This window comes from Heterodontus francisci, chromosome 16 (assembly GCF_036365525.1).
Source record: "Heterodontus francisci isolate sHetFra1 chromosome 16, sHetFra1.hap1, whole genome shotgun sequence".
NCBI classification, from domain to species: Eukaryota; Metazoa; Chordata; class Chondrichthyes; order Heterodontiformes; family Heterodontidae; genus Heterodontus; species Heterodontus francisci.
In genome coordinates this window covers 74146213-74171793 of record NC_090386.1, presented here as the reverse complement: position 1 = coordinate 74171793, position 25581 = coordinate 74146213, and positions in this window count along the sequence as shown.

Genomic DNA, 25581 nt, shown 5'->3' with positions numbered 1-25581 from the left:
AGTGGAGTGGAGAGATCAAGGAAGCTTAATTAACTGGATGAAGTTATGGAGATCGAAGGTCATGGCCATGGAGGGGTTTTAAATACAAGAAATGAGAATATTAAATTTGAGGTGTTGGTGGACTGGGAGCCAGTGATGGTCAGCAGGTACACGGGTGATAGGTGAGCAGGACTTGATGTGTGTTAGAATATAGGCAGTAGAGTTTTGGATGAGCTCAAGTTTATGGAGGGTGGAAGATAGGTGGTCAGCTATGAGAGCATTTGAATAGTATGTATATATTTCAGATAAAACCTTGCATAGAATAGTTTAGCAATGGGCTGGGGGAAATTATCTGTTTCTATTCCTGAAAGCAGACCAAGATTATTGAAGTGCTATAATTTAAATTTGACTCTTCGACATGATACATAACAACCGAAATGCTACTGGTTAATACTGACAGCTGAAACCAGTACATTATTAGTATCCCAGCCCTCTCCCTTCTTAGGAGATTGTACTTCTCAGCATGACTCCAGGAATTGAGCACGCAATCTAGGCTGACATTTCAAAGAAGTACTGAGGGTGTGTTACATTATTTTGGATCAGATATTAAATCAAGTCCTCATATCTCTGTTCAAATGATATTTCAACGTCCTTTGGCACAGATTGAAGAAGAACAGAGAAGGCACTTGTTACCCTGACCAATATTCCTCCCTCAACCAAACCATCAAAAAAGCCAAATAACTGGTCAATTATTGCTGCATCAAGGTGGGCACAATTGGCTGCTGCATTTGTCAACATAACAATAGCAATTCTTAAGTAATCCATTGGGTTGAGGCATATTCAGACTTCTGGAGGATCTAGCGCTACATAAATGCAAGGTTTTTTATTGCAAAACTGAATCTGATTATCACATTCCTCACATCATGGATGTGGGAATTAACTTTTGTGAAAGTTACAAAAAGTTCAATACAAATAACACTGTACAGGAAAACAATAAATTAATACAAAACTAGGGAGGTTATGCTTCAGTTATACAGGATATTGGTGAGACCACATCTGGAGTACTTTGTGTAGTATTGGTCTACTTATTTAAGGAAGGATGTAAATGCGTCGGAAGCAGTTCAGAGAAGGTTTACTAGACTAATACTTGGAATGGGCGGGTTGTCTTATGAGGAAAGGTTGGACAGGCTAGGCTTGTATCCACTGGAGTTTAGAAGAGTAAGAGGTGACTTGATTGAAACAAAGAAGATCCTGAGGGGTCTTGACAGGATGAATGCAGATGTGGCTGTTTCCCCTTGTGGGAGAATCTAGAACTAGGGACACTATTTTAAAATAAGGGGTCATCCATTTAGGACAGAAATAAGGAGAATTTTTTTCTCTCCGAGGGTCGTGAGTCTTTGGAACTCTCTTCCTCAAAAGGCGGTGGAAGCAGCGTTTGAACTGAGAGCTGCTGAGTCTGGTAAGTCTGGTAAGAAGGAGTTTTAAGGGTTAATTTCTATCTAAAGTCTAGTTTTTTCTTCAATTTAGCAGTTAACTAAAAATTACTCCTTGACAAATTTGCCAGCAAAAACAACAGACCTGAGGATTGGGAGCAGTTTAGAACTCAGCAAAGGAGGACCAAGGGATTGATTAAGAAGGGGAAAATAGAGTAGGAGAGCAAGCTAGTTGGGAACATAAAAACTGACTGTAACAGTTTCTATAGGTATGTGAAGAGAAAAAGATTGGTGAAGACAAATGTAGGTCCCTTACAGTCAGAAACAGGGGAATTTATTATAGGGAACAAAGAAATGGCTGACCAACTAAATGCATACTTTGGTACTGTCTTCACAAAGGAGGACACAAATATCATACCAGAAATGTTGAGGAACACAGGGTTTAGTGAGAGGGAGGAACTGAAGGAAATCAGTATTAGTAGAGAAATGGTGTTGGCGAAATTGATGTGATTGAAGGCATGATAATCTACATCCCAGAGTACTTAAGGAAGTGGCCCTAGAAATAGTGGATGCATTGGTGGTCATCTTCCAAGATTCTATCAACTCTGGAACAGTGCCTACAGATTGGAGGGTAGCTAATGTAACCCCACTATTTAAAAAGAGAGGTAGAGAGAAAGCAGGGAATTATAAACCAGTCAGCCTGACGTCAGTAGTGGGGAAAATTCTAGAGTCCATTATCAAAGATTTTATAGTAGGGCACTTGAAGAACATTGATGGAATCAGCCAGAGTCAGCATGGATTTACGAAAGGGAAGTCATGCTTGACAAATCTTCCAGAATGTGAGGATGTAACTAGTAGAGTTGATGAGGGACAGCCAGTGGTTTATTTGGACTTTCAGAAGGCTTTCGACAAAGTCTCACATAAGAGATTAGTGTGTAAAATTAAAGCGCATGGGATTGGGGGTAGTGTATTGCGATGGATAGAAAATTGGTTGGCAGACAGGAAACAAAGAGTAGGGATAAACGGGTCTTTTTCCGAATGGCAGGCAGTTACTAGTGGGGTACTGCAGGGATTGGTGCTAGGACCCCAGCTATTCACAATATATATTAATGATTTAGATGACCAATTCTAGGCCAGGTGGGACATGTTCCTCGTTAGTAATAGTAGCTAATCTCCCCACCTATCACGCAGGAGACTGGGGTTCAATTCCCCCACAGGGAGGTTAACTTATTTCTCACATCATGAGTTGTCTTCATATTGTCTAGGTTTGCTAGTACTGTTCGGGAGGGTTTAAACTAGTTTGGGAGGGGGATGGGAACCGGACTTGTAATCCAGGGACCAGTGGGTCCACTCAGAAAGACAAAGAGTGTAGTGAGGTATTGGGGAAGGTAGCACTGTCACAGAGGACAGATGGGCACGGAGAAGGGTTAAAGTGCGTATACTTCAACGCAAGAAGCATCAGGAATAAGGTGAGTGAATTGAAGGCGTGGATGGGCACTTGGGACTACGATGTTGTGGCCATCACTGAAACGTGGATAGGTGAGGGGGAGGAATGGTTTTTGGAGGTACCTGGTTATAGATGTTTTCATAAGATTAGGAATGGTGGTAAAAGAGGTGGGGGGGTGGCATTGTTAGTTAGAAATAGTGTAACAACTGCTGAAAGAATTTTCGAGGAGGATCTGCCGACTGAGGCACTGTGGGTTGAGGTCAGGAACAGGAAAGGAGCAGTCACCTTGATGGGAGTTTTCTATAGGCCCCCCAATAGCAGCAGGGAGGTGGAAGAGCAGATTGGGAAACAGATTTTGGAAAGGAGCAGAAGTCACAGGGTAGTAATTATGGGGGATTTCAACTTCCCAAATATTGATTGGCAACTCTTTAGATCGAATAGTTTGGATGGGGTAGTGTTTGTGCAGTATGTCCAGGAAGCTTTTCTGACTCAGTATGTAGACTGCCCGACCAGAGGGGAGGCAATATTGGATTTGGTACTAGGTAATGAACCAGGGCAAGTGATAGAGCTGTTGGTGGGCGAGCACTTTGGAGATAGTGATCACAATTCTGTAGCATTCACTGTGGTAATGGAGAGGGATAGGTATGTGCAACAGGGCAAGGTTTACAATTGGGGGAAGGGTAGATATGATGCTGTCAGGCAGGAACTGAGGAGCATAAGTTGGGAGCATATGCTGGCAGGGAAGGGCACGGTCGAAATGTGGAACTTTTTCAAGGAGCAGATAGTAGGGGCCATTGATAAGCATGTCCCTGTCAGACAGGGAAGGGATGGTCATGTGAGGGAACCGTGGTTGACAAGAGAGGTTGAGAGTCTTGTTAGGAAGAAGAAGGATGCGTATATAAAGTTGAGGAAAAAGGGCACAGGCATAGCTCTGGAGGGATACAAGATGGCCAGGAAGGATCTGAAGAAAGGGATTAGGAGAGCTAAGAGAGGGCATGAAAAATGCTTGGCGGGTAGGATAAAAGAAAACCCCAAGGCCTTTTACGCGTATGTCAGAAATATGAGGATGACTAGGGGGACCATAGGTCCGGTCAAGGACAATAGCGGGAGACTGTGTGTTGAGCCGGAAGAGATAAGTGAGGTTTTGAATGAGTACTTCTCTTCGGTATTTACGAATGAGAAGGGGTGTATTACTGAAGAGGACGGTGTGAAACAGACTGGTAAGCTCGAGGAAGTGCTCGTTAGGAGGGAAGATGTGTTGGGGTTTTTGAATAACTTGAAGATAGACAAGTCTCCCGGGCCTGACGGGGTATATCCAAGGATGTTATGGGAAGCAAGGGATGAAATTGCAGAGCCGCTGGCAATGATCTTTTCATCTTCTCTGCTGACGGGGGTGGTACCAGGTGATTGGAGGGTGGCAAATGTTGTGCCCCTGTTCAAGAAAGGGAATAGGAACAACCCTGGGAATTACAGGCCAGTTAGTCTTACTTCGGTGGTAGGCAAGTTGATGGAAAAGGTGCTGAGGGATAGGATTTATGAGCATCTGGAAAGACACTGCTTGATTCGGGACAGTCAGCACGGTTTTGTGAGGGGTAGGTCTTGCCTCACAAGCCTGATTGAATTCTTTGAGCAGGTGACCAAGCAAGTGGATGAGGGTAAACCAGTGGATGTGGTGTACATGGATTTTAGTAAGGCATTTGATAAGGTCCCCCATGGTAGACTTATGGAGAAAGTCAGGAGGCATGGGATAGTGGGGAATGTGGCCAGTTGGATTAAGAATTGGCTAACTGATAGAAGGCAGAGAGTGGTCTTAGATGGTAAATACTCAGCCTGGAGCCCAGTTACCAGTGGCGTGCCGCAGGGATCAGTTCTGGGTCCTCTCCTGTTTGTGATTTTTATTAACGACTTGGATGAGGAAGTCGAAGGGTGGGTCAGTAAATTTGCAGATGATACAAAGGTTGGTGGAGTTGTGGATACCGAGGAGGGCTATTGTCGTCTGCAAAGGGACTTGGATAGGTTGCAGTGCTGGGCTGAAAAGTGGCAGATGGAGTTTAACCCTGAAAAGTGTGAGGTCGTCCATTTTGGAAGGACAAACATGAATGCAAAATACTGGGTTAACGGTAGGGTTCTTGGGCATGTGGAGGAGCAGAGAGACCTTGGGGTCTATGTGCATAGATCATTGAAAGTTGCAACTCAAGTGGATAGGGCTGTGAAGAAGGCATATGGGGTGTTAGCGTTCATTAGCAGAGGGATTGAATTTAAGAGCCGTGAGGTGATGATGCAGCTGTACAGGACCTTGGTAAGGCCTCATTTGGAGTACTGTGTGCAGTTCTGGTCGCCTCATTTTAGGAAGGATGTGGAAGCCTTGGAGAGGGTGCAGAGGAGATTTACCAGGATGTTGCCTGGAATGGAGAATAAGTCTTACGAGGAAAGGCTGAACATTCTAGGCCTCTTCTCATTAGAAAGGAGAAGGATGAGGGGTGACATGATAGAGGTTTATAAGATGATCAGGGGAATAGATAGGGTAGACAGTCAGAAACTCTTTCCCCGGGTGGAGCAAAGCGTTACAAGGGGTCATAAATTTAAGGTGAAGGGTGGGAGATATAAGGGGGATGTCAGGGGAAGGTTCTTTACCCAGAGAGTGGTCGAGGCATGGAATGCCTTGCCCGGGGAAGTTGTTGAGTCAGAAACTTTAGGGACTTTCAAAAGGCTTTTGGATAGGTATATGGATAAAGGAGAATGATGGGGTATAGATTAAATTGTCCTTGACAGAGGACAAAGGATCGGCACAACATTGTGGGCCGAAGGGCCTGTTCTGTGCTGTATGTTCTATGTTCTATGTTCTATGTCTCAAAGAATATGGGGCGAAAGCGGGAACAGCTAACTGAGTTGGATGATCAGCCATGATCATAATGAATGGTGGAGCAGGCCCGAATGGCCTACTGCCGCTCCTATTTTCTATGTTTCTATACAAAATGGACAGGCTACACCTTAACAGGACCAGAGCTAATATCCTCACAGGGAGATTTGCTAGTACTGTTGAGGAAGGTTTATCTAACTTATCAGGGGGATGGGAACCTGATGGGTAGCTCAAACTGGAAGGAAGTAAAGCTGGTAACAGGAGGTAGAAAAGTGACATTAGAAGGCAGGCGAAACAAAGGCGAGCGTCAACTTGGCTTAGAATGCAGAATAATGTCAAGAAGACAAGGTTAAGGACACTCTACCTGAATGCATGCAGCATTCACAATAAGGTACATGATTTAGAGGCACAAATACAGGTAAATGGGTATGATCTAATTGCCATTACAGAAACGTAGCTACAGGGTGACTAAGACTGGGAACTAAATGTTCAAGGATATTCGACATTTAAGGACAGGCAAAAAGGAAAAGGAGATGTTTGTGCTGATATAGAGGGATGGGATCAGTACATTAGTAAGGGAGGGTCTCAGATCAGAAGAACAAAATGTGGAATCTGTTTGGGTGGAGCTAAGAAACAGCAAGGGGCAGCAAACATTGGTAGGAGTTGTTTATAGGCCACCAGACAGTAGTGTAGTGTGGGGCATGGTATTAATCAGGAGATTAGAGAGACATGTAGCATGGGTAATACATTTATTTTGGATGACTTTAATTGCATTTAGATTGGGTAAACCTAATGAGCACTAATGCTGTGGAGGATGAGTTTCTGGAGTATGTTAGGGATGGTTTTCACGAGTAGTATGTTGAGGAACCGACTAGAGAACATGCTATTTTAGATCTAGTATTATGTAATGAGAAAAGTTTAATTGATAATCTTGTTGTAAAAGAACCTTTAGGGATGAGTGACCATAATACGGTAGAATTTTGCATTGTGTTTGAAAGTGAGGTAGTTCAATCTGAAGCCAGGGTGTTAAATTTGAACAAAGGAAATTATGATGTTATGAGGGACAAATTGGCTGAGGTGGATTGGGAAAATACATTAAAAGATATGACAGTACATAGGCAATGGATAGTTTTATAAAGAATTATTACATAGTTTACAGGAACTATACATTCCTTCAAGGCACAAAACCCCAAAAGAAAAGACAGTCAACTGTGGCTAACAAAGGAAGTTAAGGATTGTATAAGATTAAAAGAAAAGGCCTGTAAAGTTGCCAGAAATAGTAGTAAACCTGAGGATTGGGAGGATTTTAGAATACAGCAAAGGAGGACCAAGAAACTGATAAAGGGAGAAGAGAATATGAATGTAAACTAGCAAAAAACATAAAAACAGACTCTAAAAGTTTCTATACGTGCGTAAAAAGGAAACATTTGGCGAAGACAAATGTGGGTTCATTACAGGCAGAGTCAGGAGAATTTATAATGGGAAATAGAGAAATGGCGGAGAAGATAAATAATTATTTTGTGTCTGTCTTCACTGAGGAAGATACAAGAAATCTCCCAGAATTAGAGATCCAAGGGATTTGGGGAAATGAGGAATTGAAGGAAATTAGTATTACTAAGAAGGTTATATTGGAGAAATTAATGGGGCTGAAGGTTGATAAGGACCTGATATTCTACATCCCAGAGTGTTGAAAGCGGTAGCTATGGAGATAGTGGTCATCTTCCAAAATTCTATAGATTCTGGAGTGGTTTCTGCAGATTGGAAGGTAGCAAATGTCACACTACTATTTAAGAAGGGAGGGAGAGGGAAAACAGGGAACTACAGACCTGTTAGCCTTACATCAGTAGTTGGGAAAAATGCTAGAATCTATTCTAAAGGATGTGATAAAGGGACACTTGGATAATAATGATCTGATTGAGCATAGTCAACATGGAATAATGAATAGGAAATCATGTTTGATGAACCTGTTGGAGTCTTTGAGGATGTTACTAACAGAATTGATAAAGGGGAGTCGGTGGTCGTGGTATACTTGGATTTTCAGAAGGCTTTTGATAAAGTCCCCCGCAGGAGGTTGGTTAGCAAAATTAAAGTACATGGGATAGGAGGTAATATAATGGCATGGATTAAGGATTGGTTAACAGGCAGAAAACAGAGTAGGAATAAACAGGTCATTCTCGCGTTGGCAGGCTGTGACTACTGGGGTATTGCAAGGATCAGTGCTTGGGCTCCAGCTGTTCACAATATATATCAATGATTTGGAATTGGGGACCAAATGTAATATTTCTAAGTTCGCGGATGACACAAAACTAGTTGGGAATATGTGTTGTGAGGAAGATGCAAAGCAGCTTCAAGGAGATTTGGACAGACTTAGTGAGTGGGCAAGAATGTGGCAGATGGAATATAATTTGGGAAAAATGTAAGGTTATCCACTTTCGTAGGAGGAATAGATGTGCAGAGTATTTCTTAAATGCTAAGAGATTAAAAAGTGTAGATGTAGAAAGGGACCGGGGTGTACCCGCCAATAAGTCACTGAAAGCTAACATGCAGGTGCAGCAAGCAATTAGGAAGGCTAATGGCATGTTGGCCTTTATCACAAGAGTATTTGAGTATGGGATTAGTGAAGTCATGCTTCAATTGTATAGAACCTTGGTTAGACTGCACCTGGAGTATTGTGTGCAGTTTTGGTCCCCTTACCTTGGGAAGGATATTATTGCCATAGAGGGAGTGCAACGAAGGTTCACCAGACTTGTTCCCTGAATGGTGGGACTGTCCTGTGAAGAGAGATTGGGGAAACTGGGCCTGTATTCTCTAGAGTTTCAAAGAATGAGAGGTGATCTCATTGAAACATATGAAGTACTAAAAGGGATAGACAGGGTAGATGCAGGTAAGATATTTCCCCTGGTTGGCGAGTCTAGAACCAGTAGACACAATTTAAAAATAAAAGGAAAGCTACTTAGGACAATGATGAGAAATGTCTTTACTGAGAGGGTTGTGAATCTTTTAAATTCTCTACCCCAGAGGGCTGTGGTAGCTCAGTCATTGAGTATGTTTAATGCAGAGATTGACGAATTTCTAAATACCAATGACGTAAAGGGATATGGGAATAGTGTGGGAAAAAGACATTGAAGTCGATCAGCCATGATCATATTGAATGGTGGAGCAGGCTGAATGGGATGAATGGCCTACTCCTGTTCCTATGTTCCGAAAATCTTTTTAAGGCAGAGGTAGATAGATTTTTGAGAAGCAAAGGGGTGAAAGGTTATTGGGGGTCGGTGGGAATGTGGGGTTGAGGTTTCAATCAGATCAGCCACAATCTTATTGAATGGCAGGACAGATTCGAGGGGCCGAGTGACCTACTGCAGTTCCTAATTCCTATGTTTATACGTTTGTATGGATCTTGCTGCACAAATACGAGAAGCTAACAGCGCTTCTTGAGTAATGTGGCATCTGTACCCATCCAGGCAAGTGGGGACGATTCCATCACACTCCTGACATGTGCTTTTTAGGTGGTGGAGAGGCTTTGAGGAGAAAAGAACCTTGTTGCCACAGAAAAGCTATCCTTTGATCTGCTCTAGTAGCCACAGCATTTATGTGCCTGGTCCACTTAACTTTCTGGTCAGTGGTGGCCCCAGAATATTGATGTTGGAGGATTCAATGGTAATAATCCATTGAATGTCAAGGGGAGGAGGTCAGCCTGCCTCTTGTTAAACATTGGCTGGCACTTGTGTGACATGAATGTTACTACCACTTAATAGCCTAAGTTGGATGTTGCCCAGACCTTGTTGCATGTGGGCATAGACTGCTTCATTAACAAGAGCTGAACACTGTAAAATAATCAATGAACAGCAATTGATTCTGACATGATGGAGTGAAAGTCATTGATGAAGCAGCTGCAAGTAGGTAAGCCTTGGACGCTACTCTGTGGATTTCCTGGGGCTGATGTTTGTCATTCAACAACCACAAATAATTTCTTTTTGCAAGGCATGACTCCAACTACTGGAGAGTTTTTCGTCTGATCTCCACTGTCTTCAGTTTTACTTGGGTTCCTTGGTGCCACACTCAGTTGAATACGGCCTGATGTCAAGGACACACACTCTCACCTCACACCTGAATTCAGCTCTTGTGCCTATGTAGGTACCAAGGCTATAATGAGGTCTGGCGCCATGTGGACCTGCTGAAACTACAATGAGCATTGGGGAGCAAGATATTGGTGAGTAAATGCCACTTGACAGGACTGGCAACTCCCTTCATCACTTTTCTGATGATTGGGCGTAGGCTGATGGAGTGCTAATTGATTGGGTTGAATTTGTCTCCTTTTTGCAGACAGGGCATACCTGTGCAATTTTCCACATTGTCTAGTAAATGTCAGTGTTATAACTATACGCATGGGCGCAGCTAGTTCTGGAGCAGAGGCCATCTGTACTTAAGCTGAGATGTTGTCGGGGTCTGTAGCCTTTGCAGTGCAGTCAGCTGTGTCTTGATATTGTGTTGCGTGAATCAAATTGGCTGAAGACTGGCATCTGTGATGTTGGGGATCTCAGGAGGAAGCCAAGAAAGGTCTTCCACTCAGCACTTCTGTCTGAAGATAGTAATTAAACCATCTATAAATGGTTAATTATAAATAACTGTATGTCAGTTTCTTGACAACACTTGTAGTCAGGTTTAGTACTACAATTACATTTCAAAAGGTGTTATAACTTCTCGGTCGTCTTGTTGCAGCTCTTAAAATACCCCCTCTTTCTGTTTCTAATTGAGATTAACAGCTGGAACATCCCATCTAAATGGAGAAAACCTGATGTGTATATTTGTGCTAAAGGGCGTGTAAACAAAGTATTGATTTTGTTTTCAAGATGTTAAAGGTACTTGTTTTGCTTATCGACTTAAAATAGTAACTAGAACATTGTTGGGAAAGGCAAGCCAAATACATTCACAGGTGGAGCTGTTAGGACATCATGGATGGCGTTTTCACAAGAGTGAATATATTGGGATGTTTTATTGGCAGAATATAGCTGAAGAACTGTTTATTTTTGCTTCATAGGCGAAATCATTTTCTTCTATTTTCCAAGAGGATTTTATACCTGCTGTCATGTGTTTTCTGCTGTTATTGGTCTACAGTAAATTGCTAACTGTTCTATCAGGCACCATTGCAGTGCCATCAAAGATTGAATATGAGGCCTGGTCTTGTAGGTGTCATGTATGTGATCGGGATAAGGCCAATTTCTCCTGGTTTGATCTCTTACTGTTAGAACTACTGTAGCAAACTGGTGTTAGGTTGTTGTTTTTCTTGTTTCTTATCAACCTCCTTCCCTCTTTCTCAAAGTGGTAATATATTCATACAGCTAGCATTCAGTAACAGTGGAACAATTGGACCTGGTATAGTGCAAAATTACCACTTACTGAGTGTAAAGTGAATGTACCATCAATGGTAACATTACTTCTTGCAAACTACTCAAAAGCAAAGTCATATCTAATGAATCTTGAAGGAGGATAGGTGTCTGGGACTAAAAAAAAAACAGCATTAAAAGTAACTGAGCTTATCACCTTCATGACTACAGGTAATACACTTAAATTACAGATTGGTAGTGTTGATTATCTTGCAGTTCCCCACACAGATCAGTTGGTTTGCTTTGGTAGATCATAAATCTTCTCAGGCACTAGAGTAAAAAAACTAGATAACTCGCTTTTGGTTGGCATGTTCTGCTGGGAGGATGCTGTCTCCTCTGGAGTTCTCATCCTTTGCAGATAGAAAAAATCAATTATGCTCCTGAGGCAATTTTTCAAAACAAAAATAAAGGCAGTATTTCTTAGAATATTTTAATACTGCTTCCACACAAGGAGCTGAGCAGGTGAGCCTCTTAGTCTATCACAATATCACAAGGTAGTTTTAGATAAGGAAAGCCCTTTATCCAACTTGATTTCATTTTTGCTGAATACCAACTCTGCTGCCTTTACATCGCAGTGTCGAGTTGTTTCTTGAATAGATCTGGCCTCATTCTCTCTTCCTAGAAATGCCATTCAGCTGTTGATCAACCTTTGTGTGAAGAAATACTTCCTAGCATTTGTCTTAAATTTGCTATTCACAACTTGAACCTTTCTTTTCTGGTCCTGCTGCCCTGGCATATCTGAAACTATTGTTTCAGATTTACCTTCTCTATCCATGAATTATCTTGTCTGCTGTACCTCCATAAAACATCATCTGAGATATCTGTTTTTGAAATTAAAGAGTCTTGGCTTATCAAGTCATTGCTTGTAGCTTTTCTGACATTGTGTAAGTGCTTTGTTCTCCTTTTCACTATCGCCAGGGCTGGGATGGTCCCTTTATGTTGTGGTATGATCAGAGGATTGTACAGCATTAACATAAAATCTGGGTTTAATAATGTAACACAAGATTTTATTTGTTTTACGGATTTCTATCTCACAATCTTTAGATAGGGTGAGCGACAAGTCAAATAACACTCCTAATCTCTTTCAAATTCTCCCTTGATGAGTCTCATTCTGCATATGGGATACACATGCGTCTCATGTTCATATACTCAGTCAAAATAACCAACAGTATCTTACAAATCCCCTTCGTTTTCGCTCAAATTATCCTGGGAAATACAATAGTTCATCTGCTATGCAGGATTTATTGGTTTTTAGTCCTTTGATATTATGTAGAATTTTCGCTTCACTAACATCAAAGTCCCAGAACACATACCACCTTTGTGTGATGTTGGCTGGTAGGTTGTTAGCACCTTCCCTGGTATTAACTATTTCCTATTTATCCTCTTGTTCAGCTCTATTTGGGTCCCTAGGACTGTTAGCCTTTTCCTTGACTATCCTCCTGCTGTTATAGTTTTGGAAAGATTTTTTGATGTCTTATTTTGCACATCATGGGGTGAATTTTAAGCTCTCCCTTGTGGCAGGTTTGGAGGTGGGGAGGGCATAAAATCAGATGGGATGCTGGTTGATGGGGGTGGGGGACGGGGGGAGTTCCCGCCACCTTCTCACCTCTGCCAAAATTTAGTCCAGGTTGGAAAGGCCTGTGAACGGCCTTCCCACCCTGCCGCCAGTTGAGGCCCTTAACTGAGCAATGAATCCCCAATTAAGGGCCTCATCCTGCCAACACAAGTAGCCATGTGCCGTTGGCCCTGTCACCACACAGGAAGCATGACACAAAAAGTCATGCAGATTGCTTCCGTCATTAAAAGGCACTTAGTGTCTGAACAAGGGACCCGGCATTGGGAAGGTGGAGGGAGCCTGCTGAGAGCCACCACCCTGCCCTTGCTCTGCAGCAAAACAATAAATGTAAACAGTGGGCAGTATTTTATAATTTCCTTCATGGTAGGTTTGGAGGTGGGGAGGGCATTTAATCGGGCGGGATGGTGAAGGATGGGGACCCCACCACCTTCCCGCCTCCACTCCGATTAATTCTGTGCCGGGAAGGCCTGTGGACGGCCCTCTTGCCCCATTGCTAATTGAGACCCATAAGGGGCAATTATTTCCCAATTAAGGGCCTCTTCCTGCCACCACCACTGGTATTTACACAGCAGCGAGCGAGCCTGTCACCACGCGGGGAGCATGACATGTAAACCTCTGCAGGTTGCATGTGGTCCCCCCGGGGATCCCTTGTTCAAAGGCACTCAATGCCTGATCGACGGACCCAGCATTGGGATGTGAGGGGCCCATTGAGAACCACACCCCTGCCCTTGCTGCGGACTCCCCTACACCCCCTCCCCTGCAATTCCACCCCGTGAAACACTTCCCGCCATCACTCACCTCTGGCCTGGGTCATTCCACGATCCTGAGCTTCCAGTGGGTGTTGTTCTAGCAGCAGCCACTTCTTCCCCAGTGACGCTGCTAAGCAAAAGAACTGCTGGCCTCTGATTGGCCAGCAACTCTCGCGGGCATGACATCCCGCCTCTGGGGTCCTGATCGCGTGGAAGACCTGCCATTGACCTCTCAACTGCCTGATTGGCACATAATACCGTCAGGCATTCCCAGAGGAGGCAATGCGGTTCTCTCGCTGGCTCTGCACTGAACGGCTGAGACCCTTTCACCTCCATAAAATTCCCCCATTAACGTTATTCACTGGTCTTCTCTGCATTTGAGTGTACACCTGACCTGCACATCCCGTATAATATTTTTGAAGGAACTTCTTTCTCAACAGGTTCCGAGTCAAGCAAGATTAATTCTTGAGTTTTGTCCGGAGTCCATATTACTAAGCTTGGCTTTCATACCACCTGTAATTTGACTGCTTGAAATTTTACACTAAGGTTTAGTTACATGCTTGCCCTATTTCCCAGATTGAAAGGTACTGTGCTATGGTCACTATTGTCATGTAGTTCTACTCCTAAATAGTGAAATACCTTCATAATGAATTGATATTGCCTTACCAAGCAAAACATATATGAGTGAAATTTGTCTTACACCTAAAAACGAGGAGGTAGTGGGCAAAACGTGACTGGAGGATTAACCTGCTGACCAAAGGTGACATTGCTTCACTTGGACTTCGAGGATAGAGATTGTGGCTGTGCCTCAGACACAGAGCATCTGATTTCTGCCTTTTGATGGCCAGGTAGCTCCCAGTGCTGTTAGTGTTTTTTTGTTCCATTTCATCACAAAAACTACCTGAAAATAGCAGGCAGGTTACCTGTTTGTGTCCTGGACTGTCGCACAGGGTATAAGGGCATGCGTGAAGGGACCATTACCATGAGAACAAGCCAACTTGGTTAGGCCTGCACAGTGACTCAACTGTCCAAAATGGCACCATTTGCCACTTCTGCTGACTTACCATTAGTTGTTTGTCTATTTTTCAGGTAAATCTTAATTTAAGCAACCAGCATTCCCACATAAACAGAGGTGGGGCCTCATTAATATGTGCCATTTGGTATCCAATAATGGCATTAAGACCCCCATGCCAGTTTTGTCATGACCAAGGTTATTAGCACCAGTTGATCAAGCTCACAAACCAAGGGTGATACAAGTGGGGACACAGCTTCAGCTGAATATTCCTGCTCTCCTGTATGAACAATCATGCCCAACATTACTCCCAGTCCTTCCACCCTCGAATAAACTGTTTGAACTCAAAGACCAAATTTGATATTCATGTCAACTGACATTGCAACTGCAGTACTACAAAAACAATTTATATACATACAATTTTCAAAAAGTTTTAGCTTTTTACAGCTTACACAAATGCTTGCAAACTAATTAGCACTGCCAAGGGCTCCTAATGCCAATGTTAAGCACCCTTACCTACTAGAGTGTTACTATGAGATGCTCACCAAGCGCCTTCAACATAGGAAGTGGAAGGCTGCTTTGGGTCAGTCATGGACTCCTGAGGTGCTTGTGGTTGGCGATCTCCTGCACTTGGGTGGGGGTGCTAAAGGAGGTTCTGCCTGAAACAAAAATCACTCGCATTAAGACTGATTTCAATTGTGAGTAACTATGAACAGTGATCAACACTGGAAGTTGTCATTGAAAATGTAAGTCAATATCTTTCCACTGTTCTATGTACATAACTGGTTTGCAATGAATCTGGTCATAAGCATTACTGCCAGTTATTAGCATTACCAAACACTTACATTGTGATAAATGCATTACATTAGTATTTAACAAAAAAAAGTATCGCTGCCAGTGATAAATCCACCTTATTACTATACATATGAAAATGTAGGCCAATATATAAACAAATAACTGTGGTAAAATATACCATGGTATCTTAGGCTGCTATTTACTAGGACCCGTAGTACTTCTAAAGCAGAAGCTGCCTAGTGCTTTAGTGAAATGGTGAAAGGTAAGATGCATGTGACTGTCTTAACTCTTAACTGCAATGGCACTTATTCTTTGTTATTGCATTGATGCTTTGATTTCAGTCAAATTTTCAGTATCTTAATATAGATTTTCTTCCTCTTGTACTTCAGTTTCAAGTCTGTGAAGAAAAGCTAGAATTTAAGAAAGCATGAAATGAGATTAGACCATTTGGCCCATCAAGCATACTCTTTCCAAAAATTATGTATGAGCTTCTCCGTCCAAGATCTTCCTCCATTCATCACCTTCTGAGATGGAAACAGAAGGTTAAACAAATCGGCTTTACAGTCGATCTGCTCACCACTGTGTTCAACCAACCACCTTCCTTCACACTGTTACAGCATCTGAGGACTCTTCTGTGGGTTGTATGGCCAACATGCAATTATCCTGTGGCTGAGCTAGCAGCCATAACGGTGTGCCATGCTGTAGAGAATCCTTTAAATGATGAAAGCTTGCCAATCAATATTTTGCAGAATTTCTAATGGGACCTCACAATTATTAAGAACACAGATCATGTAACACTAGAACAGTTTCTTGTTTTTTTAACAGTTATTTTACTGTGACACATACTGTTCCAGCACTGACCAAAATTATGGTGATGTTGAAGCCACTGATAATACCTTGGACATTAAAGGTTTATATGCTGTTTCTTCTCTTTCATTTGCATAATAATAGTTCCCAAGACTTGTAACTTGTTCCTGTCATAGGGTGTGATGAGGAACCAAGATGGGATGAATGCTGTGAAATGGCAGTGGTTTCAATGCCATACAGGGTGGGTAACAACTTTGAACCATAAAATAATTAAAATCAGGTGAAGAATTTATAAATTGAAAGGGAGAACAAAAGCTCCAAAAATAAGGTAGGCGATGGCCTTGGAGGTTGCAGTGGGTTAATACACTGTATTTCCTTTCGTAAATGGATAAAAAAATTGTGCAGGGTGTTAATGCTGATTTGCATTGACCAATTTCACTACCATAGTTTCAACTCATTTTCTCATGGATATAGCATTGTTTTTCAACACATTTTCATAGTAACTTGGAAATCTCACTGATAAAGATTAGTGGTGTAGGAATTGCAAAAACAAAATGTGCTGCCATTCATCTGCTACTGCTTATCTTCGTGACTTTGCAATTGCACACATTTTTGGGGAAAAGTTGAGAAAGATAATTTATACTTGATTTAACATTAGAGACTGGAATCATTTTTACTGAAGTTGAGAAGGTTAAGAGGAGATTTTATAAAGTTTAAAAATGAATATTTGGGTTTTGGTGAAGTGAATTGGAAGACACTATTACTAAGAGAGTGAGGAGAGAGTAAGGAGAAATTTATTAATGCGGGGAGTTGTTGGAGCCTGAAATGCTTCCCAGGGCAAAAAATATTACTGCTTTAGAGGGCAAAATAGATAAATATTCAAAGCCAAGGATGAGACAGGGATCTGGGTAGAAAACAAAGCCCATTGCATTAGTTATGGATTGTTCTAGCAAAGAAATAGCACAAAGATGATGGAGCAAATTGCCTCCTTCTGCACTAAGGTCCATGGGTGATGGCTACATTCCTCAGATGGAGAAAAGATTCTGCTCCCCAAAACTGACATTTCATACTTTGAACACCAAAATTTGCAATTTTTTTGACGGATCCTGCTGTCTCAAATTTAGCTTATGGTGGTGACCCCAACTTCAGAGAGTGTGACATAAGGCAAATGAGACTGTGTTACTGCCTTTGGAGGTGCTAAGACCCACCTGTAAAACTGAATTGCATTAGTGCGCCCAGAGGAAGTGGAGCTGGAGCAGTGATATATTTTTTGTAAATGCATAGCTGTCTATTGCCATGGAGTCTGCTTTGCAATGTAAATGTAAATGGAATGGGTTCCATAGCACTAGGAGCTTCAGCGGATGACAGAACTATTTTTACTTGAAGCAATTCTATAAGCAAAGCATACATTTAATACTTGTTTTCCTGGTTTTTATTTTGCTCTTTAAAGAAAAAGAAAAGGTTTATATTTGAAGCACAAAAACATTTTACAGCCAATAAATTACTGTACAAATAAAAAGCAAAATACTGCAACACAAATGCTGTAAACATGCAGCACATCAATCAATATCTGCAGTCGAACACAGTAAACCATGTTAGGTTTGGAACTGAAAACTTAAAGACAAACTTTATTAATAGGGTTAGAAAAAGGAGGAGGATATAAAAAAAAAGCAGAAAACACAGAGCAGAAATATTTGTACAATGATTGTTTGATGGTGCCACTGTTCATTGCAGTCAGGTTATGGAAATAAATATATAAAAGAATTAAAAGAAAGTTAGAAACCAAGAACATGTGAATAGCTAAGGAAAGGCCTAAGAAAATTGCAGGAGTTGGAAAACATGAAAAAAATTGCTGTGATTTAAGTAGGCAAATATGGCAGCTGTTTAGTCCACAGTAAAATCCCACAAACAGCAAGGAGATGAATGGCCAGTTAATCGATTGGTTGAGGAAGAAATGTCAGCCAGAACAGCGCAATTGAATCTTTAACTAATCCGTCTGTATCAGCAGAACAGGCAGATGGTGCCTTGATTCTATGTCCAATCCATAGATTGGCACCTGCAGAATTCGCTCAGTTCTTTATGTTGTCTGATGCAACATCAACGAGATGCGTGGAGTCCAGTTTGCTGAAGTTCTCTAACAGGTTAATTAACAGCTAACAAGTATATACAGTACAGAGCAAACTATTTACAGAACCTTACTCTGGGTTTTACAGTTGCAGAGTAACTCTGGCTCCGAGTCACATGACTACATCCTGGTATTTAGCTCATTATCATACTAAAATCTAAAAGAGACATCCCCCTAAAAGGCAATCAGACATGATCCCCTTTCTTTCCAAAAATGTCTCGTATGCTAAAAGTTAAAATACATAAAATTAGATAACACCAAAATTATTTGCATAGGTACAGATATTGTGAAATTTGCAAGTATAGAGGTTCAAAAGTCCGTATCTCTTACTCAGAGAATTTGCATCTCATCTGTTGCTGTTTTTTCTGAAGTTTCTCCCTCTCTGCATTCAGTTTCTGTTGCTCTGTCTTCAGCCTGATAACATACTCTGTTACTCTTCTCAAGATGACCACTTTTGAGGCCTTGTCATTCTTGGATAGTTCTAGTACCTCATCTTGAAGAGCCAATAGACAATGCTTCAACTCATTCCTCCTCTGGCTCTTCAGGACACTGCGTGTCCCGCGCCTCTCCTCACCCTCCGCGTCTGAGGGTCTTGGGCTCAAGGTCGAAGTCTTGTTGGGGAAGGAGTAGTTGGCCTAATGGAGGTACCTGTCAGTTCTGGCTCATTGTAATGCTGGCGGTTCTCTAGAGAGCAGAAGTGAAGATTTGGCACAGTTGTGCCTTTGCTGGGTTTCCAGACTGCACCGTTTGATGTTGGTCAAAGTCTGCGAGCGGGTTCCGATCCTTGGATATTTCCCCTTGGCAATGCTGTCGTGGATAGTTATGATGTCGAGGACCTTATACGCTGGTAGTCCTGCCACTGCTGGTCCGCTTGTGTCTACTTGGTAGAAAATATGCAGTTTCCATGCTGACTTGCCATAGCTACATTGCATTGTTTGTGTGCCAATTCAAGGAAAGGGTGACATGTTGCATGCAGATAACTTGGCAGTTGTTGGCTGTATCATTGAATTTCGACGACTCCGGTACATACCCCTCCCTAAGTATCCAGCATCACAGATGCCAGTCTTCAGCCAATTCGATTCACTTTGCGTGATATCAAGAAACGATTGAAGGCATTGGATGATGCACAGGTTATGGGCCCTGACAACATTCCGGCAATAGTACTGAAGATCTGTGCTCCAAAACTTGCTGCGCCCCGAGCCAAACTGTTCCAGTACAGCTACAACACTGGTATCTACCCGGCAATGTGGAAAATTGTCAAAGTATGTTCTATACACAAAAAGCAAAACAAATCCAACCCAGCCAATTACCGCCCCATCAGTCTACTCTTGATCATCAGTAAAATAATGGAAGGTGTTGTCAACAGTGCTATCAAGCGGCACTTGCCCAGAAATAACCTGCTTAGTGACGCTCAGTTTGGATTCCGCCAGGGCCACTCAGCTCCTGACCTCATTACAGCCTTGGTACAAACATGAACAAAAGAGCTGAACTCAAGAGGTGAGGTGACTGCCCTTGACATCAAGGCAGCATTTGACCGAGTATGGCATCAAGGAGCTCTAGCAAAACTGGAATCAATGGGAATCAGGGGAAAACTCTCTGCTGGTTGGAGTTGTACCTAGCGCTAAGGAAGATGGTTGTGGTTGTTGGAGGTCAATCATCTCAGCTCCAGGACATCAGTGCAGGAGTTTCTCAGGGTAGTGTCCTGGGCCCAACTATCTTCAGCTGCTTCATCAATGACCTTCCTTCAGTCATAAGGTCAGAAGTGGGGATGTCCACTGATGATTGCACAACGTTCAGCACCATTCGCGACTCCTCAGATACTGAAGCAGTCCTTGTAGAAATGCAGCAAGACCTGAATAATATCCAGGCTTGGGCTGAGAAGTGGCAAGAAACATTAACGCCACAGAAGTGTCAGGCAATGACTATCTCAAACAAGAGAGAGTCTAACCATCTCTCTTTGACATTCAATGGCATTACCATTGCTGAATCCCCCACTCTTAACATCCTGGGGGCTACCATTGACCAGGAATTGAACTGGAGTAGCCATATAAAACCACAGCTACAAGACCACAACAAAGTCAATAAAAAAGAATGAAACTGGACAGACCACCCAGCATTGACCTAGGCACCGGAAACGACAACGGCAAACCCAGCCCTGTTGACCCTGCAAAGTCCTCCTTACTAACATCTGGAGTCTTGTGTCAAAATTGGGAGAGTTGTCCCACAGACTAGTCAAGCAAAGCCTGACATAGTCATATCCACGGATTCATACCTTACAGACAATGTGGCAGACACTGCCATCACCATCCCTGGGTATGTCCTGTCCCAGCAGCATGACAGACCCAGCAGAGGTGGCAGCGCAATGGTATACAGTCGGGAGGGAGTTGCCCTGGGAGTCCTCAACATTGACTGTGGACCCCATGAAGTCTCATGGCATCAGGTCAAGCATGGGCAAGGAAACCTCCTGCTGCTTACCACCTACAACCCTCCCTCAGCTGATCAGTCAGTACTCCTCCGTGTTGAACACCACTTGGAGGAAGCACTGAGGGTGACAAGGGTGCAGAATATACTCTGGGTGAGGGACTTCAATGTCCATCACCAAGAGTGGCTCAGTAGCACCACTATTGACTGAGTTGGCTGAGTCCTAAAGGACATAACTGCTATACTGGGTATGTGGCAGGTGGTGAGGGAACCAACAAGAGAGAAAAACATAATTGACCTCGTCCTCACCAATCTGCCTGCCGCAGATGCATCTGTCCATGACAGTATTGGTAGGAGTGACTACCGCACAGTCCTTGTGGAGACAAAGTCCCGTCTTCACATTGAGGATACCCTCCACCGTGTTGTGTGGCACTACCACTGTGCTAAATGGGATAGATTACGAACAGATCTAGCAATGCAAAACTAGGCATTCATGCAGCGCTGTGGGCTATTAGCAGCAGCAGAATTGTACTCAACCACAATCTGCAACCTCATGGCCTGGCATATTCCCAACTCTACCATTACATTCAAGCCAGAAGACCAACTCTGGTTCAATGAAGAGTGCAGGCAGTCACGCCAGGAGCAGCACCAGGCAGACCTCAAAATGAGGTGTCAACCTGGTGAAGCTACAACACAGGACTATTTGTGGGCCAAACTGCATAAGGAGCATGCAATAGACAGAGCTAAGCGATCCCATAACAACAGATCAGATCTAAACTCTGCAGTCCTGTCACATCCAGCCATGAATGGTGGTGGACAATTAAACAACTAACTGGAGGAGGTGGCTTCACAAATATCCCCATCCTCAATGATGGGGGAATCTCAGGTCATCAGTGCGAAAGATAAGGCTGAAGCATTTGCAACAATCTTCAGCCAGAAGTGCCGAGTTGATGATCCATCTCAGCCTCCTCCTGAAGTGCCCAGCATCACAGATGCCAGACTTCAGCCAATTCGATTCACTCCACGTAATATCAAGAAACGACTGAAGGCACTGGATACTGCAAAGGCTATGGGCCCTGACAATATTCCGGCAATAGTACTGAAAACCAGTGCTCCAGAACTTGCTGCGCCCCTAGCCAAGCTGTTCCAGTACAGCTATAACACTGGCATCTACCTGGCAATGTGGAGAATTGCCCAGGTATGTCCTGTACACAAAAAGCATGACAAGTCCAACCAGGCCAATTCCCGCCCCATCAGTCTACTCGCAATCATCAGTAAAGTGATGGAAATGTCATCAACAGTGCCATCACGTGGCACTTGCTTAGCAATATCCTGCTCAGTGACGCTCAGTTTGGGTTCCGCCAGGGCCTCTCAGCTCCTAACCTCATTACAGCCTTGGTTCAAACATGGACAAAAGAGCTAAACTCAAGAGGTGAGGTGAGAGTGACTGCCCTTGACATCCAGGCATCAATTGACCGGGTATGGCATCAAGGAGCCCTAACAAAACTGAAGTCAATGGGAATAAGGGGAAACTCTCTGCTGGTTGGAGTTGTACCTAGCGCTAAGGAAGATGGTTGTGGTTGTTGGAGGTCAATCATCTCAGCTCCAGGATATCAGTACAGAGTTCCTCAGGGTAGTGTCCTCGGCCCAACCATCTTCAACTGCTTCATCAATGACCTTCCTTCAATCATAAGGTCATAAGTGGGGATGTTCGCTGATGATTGCATAATGTTCAGCACCATTCATGACTCCACAGATACTGAAGCAGTCTGTGTAGATATGTAGCAAGAGCTGGACAATATCCAGGCTTCGGGTGATAAATGGAAAGTAACATTCGCACCACACAAGTGCCAGACAATGACCATCTCCAACAAGAGAGAATTTAACCATCTCCCCTTGACATTCAATGGCATTACCATCGCTGAATCCCCCACTATCAACATCCTAGAGGCTACCATTGACCAGAAACTGAACTGGAGTCGCCATATAAATACCCTGGCTACCAGAGCAGGTCAGAGGCTAGGAATCCTGTGGCGAGTAACTCACGTCCTGCCTCCCCAAAGCTTGTCCAGCATCTTCAAGGCACAAGTCAGGAATGTGATGGAATACCCTCCACTTGCCTGGATGGGTGCAGCTCCAACAACACTCAAGAAGTTCAACACCATCCAGGACAAAGCAGCCCACTTGATTGGCACCCCATCCACAAGCATTCACTCCCTTCACCACCGATGCACAGTGGCAGCAGTGTGTACCATCTGTAAGATGCATTGCAGTAACGCACCAAGGCTCCTTAGACAGCACCTTCCAAACACACGACTTCTACCAACTGGAAGGACAAGGGCAGCAAATGCATGGAACACCACCACCTGCAAGTTCCCCTCCAAGTCACACTCCATCCTGACTTGAACCATATCACTGTTCCTTCACTGTCACTGGGTCAAAATCCTGGAACTCCCTTCCTAACAGCACTGTGGGTGTACCTACCTCACGTGGACTGCAGCGGTTCAAGAAGGCAGCTCACCACCACCTTCTCAACGGCAATTAGGGATGGGCAGTAAATGCTGGCCTAGCCAGCCACGCCCACATCCCATAAATGAATAAAAAAAAGTATAATTGAGGATTCGGACTGGTAGGATATTTGCATTGCACCGGTTTCAATCTTGACCCTGAGTGTAAGTTCGTCAGCTTTCTTTCAGCATGTGATGTTAATAGTGGTGAAAGCTTCCAGTTGTTTTCCTTCATCAATGTGATGTGTCAGGTTCACAATGTGGAAAGCCTATCTGTCTTTTGACTGAGAATTACTCCTCATTGAATCCTCTCTCAGGTTTGTTTCACTGTGGCCTTCCTGTATCCGTGTGCGTTTATGCAGGTCTCTGGCGCTCTCCTTGCTGCTGGTGCCTTTTTGCTGCGCCTGTCTTCTGTTTATCTGTGTCTTGCTGTGTTTTCTGGCCACATCGTTGGAGCCAGATTTCTTGCATAGGTTGGCCGTTGTCCTTTTTTGTCGCACGCCTTGCACAATTCACGAAATACAGGGCAATTTCGCAGTGAGTGAGACAGACAGCACTTACCACACAGCTTGCTTGCTCTTTTCGATCTGGTTATGGTATCAATTCTGTTGGCTGCATCTAGTGCTTGCAGGTGCTATTATCAGTTACAATGGCTTCATATTACCTGCCATCTTCTAGCATCGCATCAGTGCTGTGACTTTTCTTTTTCCCCAAGAGGTCCTCCTGAAACGCTTTAATTGGTGTTGATACAATTACCAGCTCCATGATTCAGTCTGACAGCTCTGTCTCAGTTGCCCTTACTCCAGCATCTGCTGACGAACTGGTCAATTGATTTCTGTGGCTGTTGCCTGTAGCACATCAATTCCAGACAGTGAATTCTAAAATTCACTCGTAATCGGAGCTGATCTTCCAGCACTTTCCATATCTTTGCAGGATCTATCTTGTCCTCGTCAGATGGTCCAGCGGTGTCGATTCTGTGCAATCCCTAATTTCCAACTGCGATTAGTATTTTTACAGCCTGTTTTTCTGGTTCTACAATTATTTTGTCGATGAAGAATGACTGCATTCTTTGTTTGAACAGTTGGAACTCAGATAGGATATCCAAGGCCTTCCAGTTCATGCTGAGAAGTTTGGCATCCACATTTCTGCTATTCTTTTGCTTTAAAACCTGCGTCAGGACTTGTTCTATGAAGCTGCACTGTTTCCCTTTTCAGAGACTCTTTATACTAACTGCTTTGATTTACAGCAACAGGTGTTTGCTCGTGCTGTGTGTTTATCTTGCTTGAGGCACTTAAGCCTGTTCTGTTTGCACAACTGTTCAATAGACATTTAAAAATTTTTTTAGAGTTTGTTTTATGTTCTTCACACACTAGTGGTTTGAATTTTTCTTTTACTGTGGCTTCAGGAATGGAAGCTCTTATTCATGCTCGAGTAGTTTAGTAGGATTTTTGTAAAACTTTGGCTGCATGGATGAAGGCTGTGCAGTGATCTGGGGTTTCCCATGTTTTTTCTAATGGACGCCTCCTGTAATGGCGCCGGCCTTGATCAACTCGGGAAAGGAGTTGTGTCTTCTCCATTTTTTTCCACACAGAGCTTTTGAAGGACTTCAAGGCTTTTTGTAAAAGCAGTATCCCTCGCCTGTCGGCACAATGAACCACCCAATTTACTTGCAGCCTGTCATTCTGTGCTCTGTCTTCTACAGCTACTGTTTGAGCCAGTATTTTTCTTGAATTTTTTCTCTGCAGGCTGTGGGAAAGATAGTTTTTAGAGTTGTTTTAACCAAGGTCTTCAACCTCAGTCTTTGCCTTCTCACCACAGCTGCCACCATGTAATGAGTTCCTTATGTTATCTGATGCAACATAAATGAGATGCGTGGAGTCCAGTTTGCTGAAGATCTCTAACAGGTTTATTAACAGCTCACAAGTATATACAGTACAGAGCTAACTATTTACAGAACTTACTCTGGGTTTTACAGTTGCAGAGTGACTCTGGCTCCGAGTCACATGATTCTGTCCTGGTACTTAGTTCATTCGCATACTAAGATCTTAAAAGGATATCACTATTAAAGGCAACCAAACAACAATGTGCTGGAATGTTCATCGAGTTTATATATAGGTAACATGGAGTTGGGTTTCGAAGCATCAGCATTCCAATTCAGATGAGAAGCCGCCAGCAGATCTCCAAGCCAAAATAATTTGCAGAAATAATTCTACCAAAAGTTATAAAAAAACATTCTGAGCAAACATGGCGGGCCAGATTTTGTTCCCAGCCCAACACCAGGTTTCGTGGCAAGGGGGGCCGGAGAATCGGAGTGGCAGTGGCCGTCACGGAACCTGACACTGGGATTGCCAGACCCGATCTTCCCAGCTGCAGGGAAGCTCAATGGCAAACCCCTCCACAGCTCTGCGTTGGGATCCTGGTTTAAATATGTTATGTAAATATGTAACATATGTAAATAGGTTAACAGGCCACCTACTGCGTAATCG